Below are 11,966 nucleotides of genomic sequence, written 5' to 3' on the forward strand. Positions count from 1 at the left end.
ATTAGCCTAGTGAGCCGCGGCGCCGGCCAGACAAATTTTTAAATTACACTCTATGTCCCAGCTATCCCAGTAACTGACATACAACATACCAAAATGGTTTATTAAGATAACAAAAAACAATTAATGTAAAACATACAGGCTATTGGCAACCACTCTTCTAAAATTATGTAAGTACAAATAAACATACTGAAATGTGTGCAATTCTAAATTTTTAAACCAGAAGATTTCTACACTAACACACATTTATATTAATACACATAAAAATAAAAACTTTATTACTAAAATAAGTTACACTCATCTCCAGCTTACAGTATAAAACAATTTTATTTGCAGGAATGTAAAATGATTGTTTGCCATGAGCATTTTGAACATATGACATGTCTAATTTTCTTGTTAAATTTGCATTTTCTGGGGAACCGGTGTGTATAAAACCTTAATTAAGTATAAGCTCTGACCTTCATCATGGTGCCTATTGGGATTGTGTGATATAACTGCAGTATCCCTTTCGGGAAGGGGAGAAGGGATTTATTTACACAAAGTCCTAATTAAACTATAATTTTACTTTTGACTTTAAGCTATCAACTTAGGACTTGGCAAAAAAATTTTTGAGGGTGATTCAATAGATGATGCTTCACCACTGAATACTCACTGTCATCAAGGTGCTTTAGAAAATTAAAAACATAGCACAAATGATTGTACTCTACTCTATAAGTTACCATGACCTGCATAGGAAATGGAAAGCTGATTCACATTTTTACAGTGATCAGCAGTAAGAAATGCACTAATGAAACATACCTTTTACCTAAAAAGCTAAACTACAGCCATATACTAATTTCTATGATTTATGAAAAAACTTCAAAATGTCCAGATGTCAGGCTTTGCTGTACAATTGTCAGTTTTAGTCTGACTTTTTATAAAGGGACACTGCAGTATTTAGTACAAGTTCAAATGTACTTTTTTTGAACATCTGATGTCTTACAAAAGTAACATCTTGCTAAACTATTATACATCCAAATAACTACACTATCTGAAGAAGCAAGGCTGCTTTTTAAGCCACAAAATATGACAAAAGCAAGGCCTGTTATGATGGTCATGAGGAAGTCTTACAAGCCTCTGAAACTAAAGGCAACTAAGAATGTTACATTTGGTATATTAAAATCTTACCCTCATATCATATTTAACAAGCCTTGCTTTTTTCTACAAAGATTTTTCTATGCACAGTACAGCCAGGGTATAGTTCAATCCTCTGCTACTGAGGTAGTTAACCAACCCTTTAAAAAAGATTCTGAAAAGAACCACTATCTGGAATGCCTGACTAACCAGCCCTGATGATTACACCTGAAGCTGCATATCTGAACACAATTCAAAAGTGATTATTACTATAAAAAGATATAAACAATCATGATTAACCTTGGTGAGCAGAAATAAAATTTAAGGATACCAATAGTGGAATTCATCTATACCACTGCAATAAAATTTAAATACACAAATTCAAGATAATATTTCAGAATACCACATCTGGGATCCTTAATTTAAAAAAAAAAAAACAGGGGAAAAATCTACTTAGAGCAGATGTTTTAAAGAGAAGAACTTTATTCTTTAATAAGATATCATGATAGAAGTTATGAAGGATTTCTGTTGGAACACATTTGGAAAATAGAGTAGCTTTAGTTTAATAACTTGAACCACAGAGAAAATTGTTAAAGAAATTCATATCAAAGTCCAAGTATTAGTTCTATGTCCTGTATTTGATTCCATGATCTTCATAGGGAGGTCTTCTGCAATAGGATATGCTCCTATACAGCCGAGATATTTAAGGTTGCTTGATTTCCTTACCATTACTCCACTGCAAGCTTCTGGTGTAATCCCACATAGCAAGTCAGTCTTCATTGTAACAGGTCAGGACCGGCCTCGACCCCTTTTCCCTGACCGCAGCCTCTTTGTTGTTGGGCACCTCCTCTCACACCACCAATGCCTCTTGCTTATCCAGGACCTCCTCTCTGTGAATAACCAGCTCTACCATGGGGAGGAGCAGCCCCATGACCTCTGGATGGAGCAGCACCCCTTGCTCCTCTACCACCCCTTCCTCTAGCTCCAACTTGAAAATCTTCATAACCATAGTATGGATCTTCATATCCACCATGATGGTTATGGTAATCATAGCCAAAATAATCATAATAATCTTCATATCCATAATAATCTGGAGGATACCCATAAACACTTCTACCTCCATGCCCTCGACCTCTTGTTGGAGGGGGCATATGAGTTGGACCATAATAGTAGTAATCATCATACATCTGATTCTTTGCTACTTGCCTCTGAGCTTTTCTTTCTTTCCTTTTCTGATCTGGTGGCTTAGCAAAAACAATTTTTTTTTTTTGACAGGCAGAGTGGACAGTGAGAGAGAGAGACAGAGAGAGAAAGGTCTTCCTTTGCCGTTGGTTCACCCTCCAATGGCCGCCGCTGCAGCCGGTGCACCGCGCTGATCCGATGGCAGGAGCCAGGAGCCAGGTGCTTTTCCTGGTCTCCCATGGGGTGCAGGGCCCAAGCACCTGGGCCATCCTCCACTGCACTCCCTGGCCATAGCAGAGAGCTGGCCTGGAAGAGGGGCAACCGGGACAGAATCCGGTGCCCCAACCGGGACTAGAACCCGGTGTGCCAGCGCCGCAAGGTGGAGGATTAGCCTATTGAGCCACGGCGCCAGCCAGCAAAAACAATTTCAATGTTTTCTCCCTCCAAGTCTTTGCCATTCATTTCTTCCATAGCCTTAACAGCACCATCTCGTTCATCAAAATGAATGAATGCATAATCTTTCAGTTTCTTTATTCGTTCCAGTTTTCCAAACTGACTAAATGCCTTTTCTAAAATCTCTTCTGTTACAGTATTGGCAAGGTTACATACAAAAAGTACCTTCACCTTTGCCATAACCTCAGGATCAGGATCTTCTATAGGATCAGCCCATTCAACAGTTCCAACATTTTTCCAGACCTTGACTTTACCACTCATTAGCCTACACCTTGCCTGGGCAGCTGTTTTGTGATCTTCATATTCAAGAAAGCAAAAGCCTCTGTTTTTTTTTTTTTTTTTTTCTTGTCATCTGGTTGGTGGTATAAAATGACATCTGTAAGACCCTCTGTTACTTTGCTAAATTCTTCAAGAATCTGTTCCTTGGTTTTACTCTTAGGAATAGAGCCCACAAAAAGCCTATTGTTGGCAACCAAGATGCAGACACCAATATGTTTTCCAGAACAAATTTCATGATTATTATACAGTTTAAAAGCCTCCCGAGCTGCTTTTTTTTTGTACAAAAAGTGACAAATGCATAACCTCTATTGAGACCAGTGAGTGGATCCATCATAAGACGAAGATCCCAAATAGGTCCAGCTTTCTCAAATAAAGGAACAAGCTCATCCTCAAATAGATCTCTTGGGATCTTCCCCACAAATATCTCAGTGCCAACAGAAGGCTGCTGACCTGAATAAACGGAATCTGGAGGCAGTCCCCCATACTTCCTCTGTCCAGTGGTCACATCAAGTGTGTAGTCTGTTCTTCCCAAGAATGCTTTAATTTTTACCTCATCTGGTCCTTTACTAGAGTCCACTACTTTGGTCCCCTGTTTTTCTCTCTGCCTGTAAGTCTTCATGACTCCACATAAAAAGGCACTTTTGTTCTGAACATGAGAGAGATCACTGTCATTAAACTGCTGAAAAATTGCCAATGCACCATCTTCATTGAATTCTTTCAAAGCTTCAATAGCTCTTTCATCTAAATCACTATGTGCAACTAGCCCTCCCCTTTGGGCTGTGGCCAAGGAATCCTGTCCCAGGTGATCCGGTTGCGTGCTCACTGCTCCCTGTGTCCCTGCAAGTGGAGCTGTTGTAAAATGGCTGCCGAAGTTCACACCGCTGGCAGCAAACCTGATCCAGTTACACTCGCCTCTGAGAGTGCTCCCTGTGCGCACGCGTGCCCCCGCATGATCCCCCCCTTCCCTCCCCTCCCTTGTGCCTCTGCTTCTCTCACTCACTCCCTCAGCCCCTGCCCTCCACCTGCTCCTCCTTCTCCCCTATCACCACCACCACCACCACCAGCAGCAGCTGCCGCCTCTGCCTCTGGCCGCCTTCTCCTCTTGGCCTTTCTTCTTCCCTCTGTGTTCCTTCCCTCCTTCCCCCACTCCCATCCACTGTGCCTCAGGCAGAAGTGGCAGCCTTGCCCCTTCTCGCTGACTCCTGGCATGCTTGCTCACTCCCTCTCTCTCTTGCTCTCTCCGCCCTGTCCCCCAGTCCCTGCCAAGTCTGCTCCTCTCTCTCTCCCCCAGTTGACACTCACTGGAGGCTCTTGTCATGAGCTGCCAAGGCTATGGATGCCGCTTGAGTTCACCAACTCTGATCTTATTTACACAAGGCCACAGCCAAAGTGGAAGCTCTCTCCTCCCTTCAGAGAAAGGTACCTCCTTCTTTGATGGCCCATTCTTTCCTCTGGGATCTCACTGACAGAGATCTTTCATTTAGGCTATTTTTTTTTTTTTGCCAGAGTGTCTTGGCTTTCCATGCCTGAAACACTCTCATGGGCTTATTAGACAGATCTGAATGCCTTAAGGGCTGATTCTGAGGCCAGAGTGCTGTTTAGGACATCTAAAATTCTATGAGTCTGCTGTGTATCCAACTTCCCATGTTGTATAATTTTCTCATTTTAATTCTATCAGTTAATATTAGCAGACACTAGTCTTGTTTATGTGATCCTTTTGACACTTAATTCTCTCATTATGATCAATTATGAACTGAAACTGATCACTTTGACTAGTGAGATGGCATTGGTACATGCCACCTTGAAGGGACTGAATTGGAATCCCCTGGCACATTTCTAACTGTACAGTTTGGCACATGCTCTATTGGACTTACCCCAAATAAAATAAATCTTTAAAAAAATAAGTTCTGTAGATACCAGCTAGGTACATTTGGTCCAGAGTTTTGATTAGCTCTTGTTTCTTTACTGATTTTTTGTCTAGTTGATATGTCCATTGAAGAAAGTGGGGTGTTGTTGATGTCCTCCCTTACTATTGTGTTAAATTGATTGTCTCTGGCCAGCACCGTGGTTCACTAGGCTAATCCTCTGCCTTGCAGCACCAGCACACTGGGTTCTAGTCCGAGTCGGGGCACCGGATTCTGTCCCAGTTGCCCCTCTGCCAGGCCAGCTCTCTGCTGTGGCCTGGGAGTGCAGTGGAGAATGGCCAAAGTGCTTGGGCCCTGCACCCCATGGGACACCAGGAGAAGCACCTGGCTCCTGGCTTTGGATCAGCATGGTGTGCTGGCCACAGTGTGCTGGCCACAGCGGCCATTGGAGGGTGAACCAATGGCAAAAGGAAGACCTTTCTCTCTGTCTCTCTCTCTCACTGTCCACTCTGCCTGTCCAAAAAAAAAATAAATTGATTGTCTCCCTTTAGATTCATTAATATTAATAATTTAATATCCAGATACCCTTTACTACTGAATTCTACAAAATATTTAAGAAGAACTAACTCAAACACCTTTTAAATCATATACAAAAATACGAATAGGATGTGAATCTGCCAAACCTCTTACAGATCACTCTGATACCAAAACAGAACAGGACACAATATAAAAGCAAAGCTACAAATCAATGTCCTTGGTGAAAATAGATGCAGATGTTATCAACCAAAGCCTAGCAACCCAAATCCAACACATCTACAAGATAGTTTATCAGATCAAGTGTGATTTATCTAAGAGATGCAGAGGTGAGTCAACCTTCACAAATAAAAATCACCATAAACCATGTCAATAGAATGTACAAGAAATATAAGCATCTAAATATATGAGGAAAAGCACTTCGCAAAATTCAAGAACGCTTCAAGCTAATGGCCCATCAAAAATTTAATATAAGAGCTGACTTCAAAATTATAAAGGCTACCTTTTAGCATCTTGTCAAAATCATACTGAATGGGGAAATGCTGAAATCATTTCCTCTCAGGTCTGGAACAAAACATTATTAGTTTCAACACTGTTATTAGTTTCAACACTGTTATTCTGTATGATATTAGAAATATAAAGAGGATCAAATAGGGAGGAGAAAGAAAGGCCACAAAATTGGAATGGAGAAACTCAAAATATTCTTGTTAACAGATGATGTTATTGTATATGGAAAAATCTAAACCCTGCACAAAAATGTTCTTGGAACTGATAATTCAGTTCAGTAAAGGTGCATTTTACAAAAACAACATGAAAAAGGCAGTTGTTTTTTCATGTACTAGTAATGAACTCTGTGAAAGCAAAATCATGAATAATCACCAGTTATAACAGCTACATTCAGATATTTTGTAATGAATTTTACCCAAAAAAGTGAAAGATCACTACAATAAAAATTATAAAATATAAATGAAAGACACAAAAAGGGAACGACGTTCTTAACTGAAAACAAAAATTCTACTGCACAAATATCTAAAGCAGTGGTTTAGACATAGAAAAATACTACAAAATGATGATATAAATTGAAATGTTTAACTGTATTTCATTCACAAATGATATGGTGATTTTTAAAGATTTTAAACAATTGACTTGAAAGGTGGAGTTAAAGAGTGAGGAAGATAAAAAGATCTTCCACCTGCTGTTTTACTCTACAAATAACTCTGGTGGCTGATGGTTGAACAGTGACAAAAACAGAAGCCTGTAACTCAATCCAGTTCTCCCACATGGGTGACGGGGCCCAAGTACTTGGGCCATCATCCACTTCTCTTCCAGGTGAATTAGCAGGGGGTTGGATTGGAAGTACAGCAACCCAGATTTGAACTGACACTATGAATGGAATGTCAGGATCGTAATCATGGTTTACTCTGCTGTATTACAATGCTGGTCCTGACAGTTGTGTTTTTTTAAGCAATGGGGTATACATTTTAAAAACATATATGAACAGCTACAAGTCTGGGCAGGATTTGGGAGGCAGAGTGGCAAAGAACACATTTCAAAGGTTACCTCAGTATTCCTGGTGATATATAACATACATTTGACCTTGGATAAAGACACAGGAGAAGCAGAATCAACAAAAATGGCCGAGAATGACATTCACACTGAGAAGAACACAGAATACACTGGGAAGTATCTTAACTCCTTGTATGAGAGTTATAATACACAATTCTCATTCAATTTTAATATAAAGCAAATTTCTGAAATGGCCAGCACTAATGTATCAGTGTTCCATGTGCAGTGCTAAGCAATTTGTGTAGATATTTTATAACTCTAGCATATATAAAAAGTGGCCTTATATTCATTCAGTATTCTTACCTTCACAAAGCATTTCAAGTGGTTCAGGCATCAACACAGAAATTTAAAGTAAGACCACTCATAATAATCTGGGGCGTTTCAGATGACAGTGAGGTCACCATGGCCATTTGTAACAATCATTTTGTTGTTGTCCTTTAACAATAGTTATACCATATACTTAAATGATAATTATTTAATATGAGCAAAGCCATATGAATTTCTTCAAAGAATGATTTATTGTAAAATGATACTTTCTTTATGAAATTTTCAAAGCTATTATCTTTGATGACAAGGTTATTTTCCACTGTACCTTTCATGATTTTTTTTATCTGTACTTTTTTAAAAAAACAGCTATTTATTTACTTTATCTAATTGAAAGGCAGAACAAAAACAGAACTAAAAGAAAGGAACAGAGATCTTCCATCTGCTAGTTCACTCCTCAAATTACCACAACTGTCAGGGTTGGAAAAAGCCATAGCCAGGAGCAAGGATCCAAGATCCAGGGCTCAGATATGTCTCCTTGTGGGTGGCAGTAGCACAAACTGTTGAGGCATCATCTTGAGCTTTAATGTATTGTTTAACCAGGGAGCTGGGTTGGGGTGGAGGTGCCAGGACTGCAATCAGCACTCCAATACCAATGTGTGCATTTTAAATGGTGTCTTTTTTTTAACTTTTATTTAATGAATATAAATTTTCAAAGTACAGCTTATGGATTACAATGGCTCCCCCCCCATAACTTCCCTCCCACCCGCAACCCTCCTCTTTCCCTCTCCCTCCCCCCTTCCATTCACATCAAGATTCATTTTCAATTCTCTTTATATACAGAAGATCAGTTTAGCATATATTAAGTAAAGATTTCAACAGTTTGCACCCACATAGAAACACAAAGTGAATAATACTGTTTGAGTACTAGTGTCTTACACCACTGTGTGAAACTTACCCCTGGCTTATATTCCCCGCAATGTACCATTTTACCTTTTTAACATTTTGGGCTTAGGGAAGTAATTGGCCTTATTTTATAAATGCATAATATATTACCTCACCTAATTTTGTTGTGTGGATTAAAATTATTTTAACACATCACATGTATTGCTTGTGTAGTAAATCATGAAAAAAGACAAAACCATAGATCGCTAGGATCTTATGCAGAGAAACACATAAGAATTATTTTCCAAATAGATTTAAGTACCCATAAAACTTGTTCTCAGGCTGGCGCTGTGGCATGGTGGGTTAAAGCCCTGGCCTGAAGTTCCAGCATCCCATACGGGCACCAATTCTAGTCCTGGCTGCTCCACTTCCAATCCAGCTCTCTGCTATGGCCTGGGAAAGCAGTAGAAGATGACCCAAGTCCTTGGGCCCCTGCACCCATGTTGGGGACCCAGAAGAAGCTCCTGGCTGCTGGCTTCAGATCAGCTCAGCTCTGGCCATTGTGGTCATTTGTGGAGTGAACCAATGGATTGAAAACCTCTCTCTCTTTCTCTGGCTCTACCTCTCTCTCCTCTAACTCTGCCTTTCAAATAAATAAAATAAATCTATAAAAAAAAACTTGTTCTAATTGAATACATTAAACATATTCAAGGTTACGCATTTGGTATAGTGGCTAAGATACTACTTAGGACATTTTCACCTAATGCTGGAGTGTCTGGATTCAATTCCTGGGTCTGCTTCCAAGTCCAGTTTCATGCTAACATGTACAATGAAAGACATATTGTGGTCCAAAGATTTGAATTCCTGCCATTCATGGTGGGAACCTTGAATGAGTCCCTGCCTTCTGGCTTCAACTTGGATCATCCCTGTCTGTTGTGGGCATCTGGAGAGTAAATAAGTGGGCAGAAGATGTAGATCTCTCTGTATGTCTCTCTGTTTTTCAACTACAAATAAACAAACTTTCAACTACAAAAAACTAAAAAGTTATACTTGGCTCCTTACTTTGCATCAAACTCTACATGTATCCTGTTTTTCCTTTGGCTATGACTATTGTAAAGCTTGGTCTAAATTTGATTGTGTGTTGTATTGTTATAAATTATTTTGTCCCGTAATGTTATCATTTCTGTTTGGAGCTTATTCCCCATTGTATAAAATTCTTCTATTTAAAATATGTTTAATTTTTATCAATAGAAGAAACAACTTACAGATGCAGAGAATCTTTGTAAGAGATAGTTTTGGTTAGGTTGAACTTCTCAAATTTCTATTTTTGTCTCATCCCTCTTGAAACTTTATCAAAAAAAGAAACTTTATCAAAAAATTGAAGCCTTGGGCCATAAATTGTAAGTCCTAAATAACAGAACTTGAATCATTTCTCTCTGGATGCATTTTCAATTATGCATGCTATATGCATGTTTATATTTGTGAAATCTGTGTTTTGTTTGCAAAAAAATAAAGAAAGAAAATTGTAATGCCCTCATTTTTCTGTCCTAAACTTGGTTCACATGAAGTCTAGATATGTCAGGGTCTCATTTTGTCTGTACATGATAAAGCTTTGTCTCCCCAGGAGAGAGATTATACTCTTTGCTGTAATGAAAACTCTAAGTCCTGTTGTTTTAATTCCTACTCCCATATTTCCTCTAATAGAAGAGGGAAAAGGTTCTGGGGCTAAATTCTGGGATCCGCAATCATATCTGTCTCCTTACACAGCTAAAAATGGGGCCCAGAATGAGCATCATGGGAAGAGGAGCCAAGGAAAGAGGGGTTTAAAAATATGGAAAGGCTGAATGTACCGCACATCCTGATTTATGAACAAAATTGAAAAAAGCAAAAATGTAAAAAAAAAATGTAGAAAACATTCTTATTCTGCTTAAACAGATGACATATATTATGCATCTACCTCAGGAAGTCCCAATGTTTCAGGGAGATGTTGTCTTAGTAAGCTTCCTTTATACGTATTGAAGTCAGAAACTTCAAGAAAGAAATGAAGCCAATTTCAAAAAACCCACTTAGTCTGACAAAACATTTAGATCAATTCTTGCAACTCAGCTACTATACCTGGGTTGCAGTGATGCTTTTAATGAACATATTATCTGCAAGAGAGAAAAAATGGGATGATCGGGAGGGAGGCTATGAAAATTTGGGAAAGAGAAGACATTGCTGGACTGGGAATCTCCTCACCTAAGGACAACATCCCAAAGATCATTAATGTGATAATTCCCCAGAGTAAAATTGTAAGGCGTAAGGGAGGTAATGATGAAAAAAATTTTAAAAAATCAAGCTTGAGATCACAAAATGCATCAAAGACATTTGAACTTCAATATCAAAAGAAAGAGAAAAATCCCTCTGCATTCTTACAAAGGCTTAGAGATCAAATAAGAAAATATGCTGGGCTCAGCCCTGAGAGTCAGCTGAGACAATGTTTTTTAAATTAGATATGTCAAAATTAAAGTTAGCCACATAGAGACACACAGAAGCTCAAAAAATCTTTGTGTGAAGGAAGGAGGATTAAAAAATAGCATATGGAAAAATTCATATCCACAGTGGAAAAAATAATACACAAAATGTTAAAAACAAGGCCTCTTCAAAGAGACATGAAAGCTCACTGGGGCCAGCAAACTACAAAGAGGGAAGGAGTGACTCTAAAGCCAGTGAAAGCTATTAGAGCCACGGCATTTTACCACTGTGGAAAGCCAGGGCATTTCCAAAAAATGTTCAGAGTTAGAAAAATGAAGATAATTCACCTCTTGATCTTTGATGAGGACTGGGGTGGTGGTGGTCAGTGATTCCTTTTTGAGAGGTCCTTCCTGGAGCACTTAATATATCTAGAGTTGGAACCAAAAGAGGAGGATTAAATATTCCTTGTGGATTCCAGGTCAGCCTAGTTCTCCCTTGTTTGCCAAACATAGGATATAAAATTATACAAAGAAAAATTAAAAATGTCTGGGGTAAATAAGGATGACTTTCAGGTCCTATTTTTTTTTAGTTTTAATAATTTTTATAATAGTGAACAAATTTCATGTAATCTTATGTACAGATTCAGGAGCATACTGATAATTCCCACCATAATATCCACCCTACCCAAGCTCCCACTCTCTCTCCTACATTCTTTCTTATTCTTTTTTTAATTTTTACTATGACATACATTCCATTTATTTTAAAATCATAAGCTTAACCCTCCACTAAATATTCAACAAATGTAAGAAAAAATGTTGCTTTTGAAAGAAAAGTTAAATTAGGTACAGGAGAAATGTGAAGTTCCTTCCTATGTATTCCAGAGGTGGGAACCAATCACTTCAGCAAATCTAATTATTAAAATTAGGACAGATACTCACAGTAAATAATGGGCAGCTATGAGTCCTAAAATTTCCAGAGAGAACAACATCATATTGACTCTTCAGTATGGGCAAAAGAGGGAAGTAGAGGAAGGTTAAAATTATGCCTCTAAAAATTAAGCTCAAACAGCTTTACTAGTAAAGAAATCTGATGTGTTTTATAGATTATTACAGGAATTAAGAGCTATCTACTAAATTGCACAGGCTTGTCACACTGTGGTTTACAATTCTTATACCATTCTCAGTAAAATTCCCCATGACCACACAAGTTTTAGTGATGCTGACTTAAAATGTGATTTCTAGATCTGCCCACTAGACACAGAAAGCAGAAATCACTTTGCCTATCAGTGGAAAATCCGAACGGGGGAAGAAAACAAAATAGGTGGACTGCATTGCTTCAATGATTGACTGAAACACCCAAATTATTTGGTCAAAG

At 38.6% G+C, this 11,966-nt stretch overlaps 1 pseudogene; it reads right to left on the reverse strand.

Moving 5' to 3' along the window:
- Window positions 1–1,764: 1,764 nt before the first annotated feature.
- LOC149119418 (heterogeneous nuclear ribonucleoprotein Q-like) lies at window positions 1,765–3,793 on the reverse strand (annotated as a pseudogene).
- Between the last annotated feature and the right edge of the window lie 8,173 nt (window positions 3,794–11,966).

The sequence above is a fragment of the Oryctolagus cuniculus genome, chromosome Y, assembly GCF_051225735.1.
Source record: "Oryctolagus cuniculus isolate XC-2025 breed Fujian yellow rabbit chromosome Y, ASM5122573v1, whole genome shotgun sequence".
In the NCBI taxonomy this organism is placed as follows: Eukaryota; Metazoa; Chordata; class Mammalia; order Lagomorpha; family Leporidae; genus Oryctolagus; species Oryctolagus cuniculus.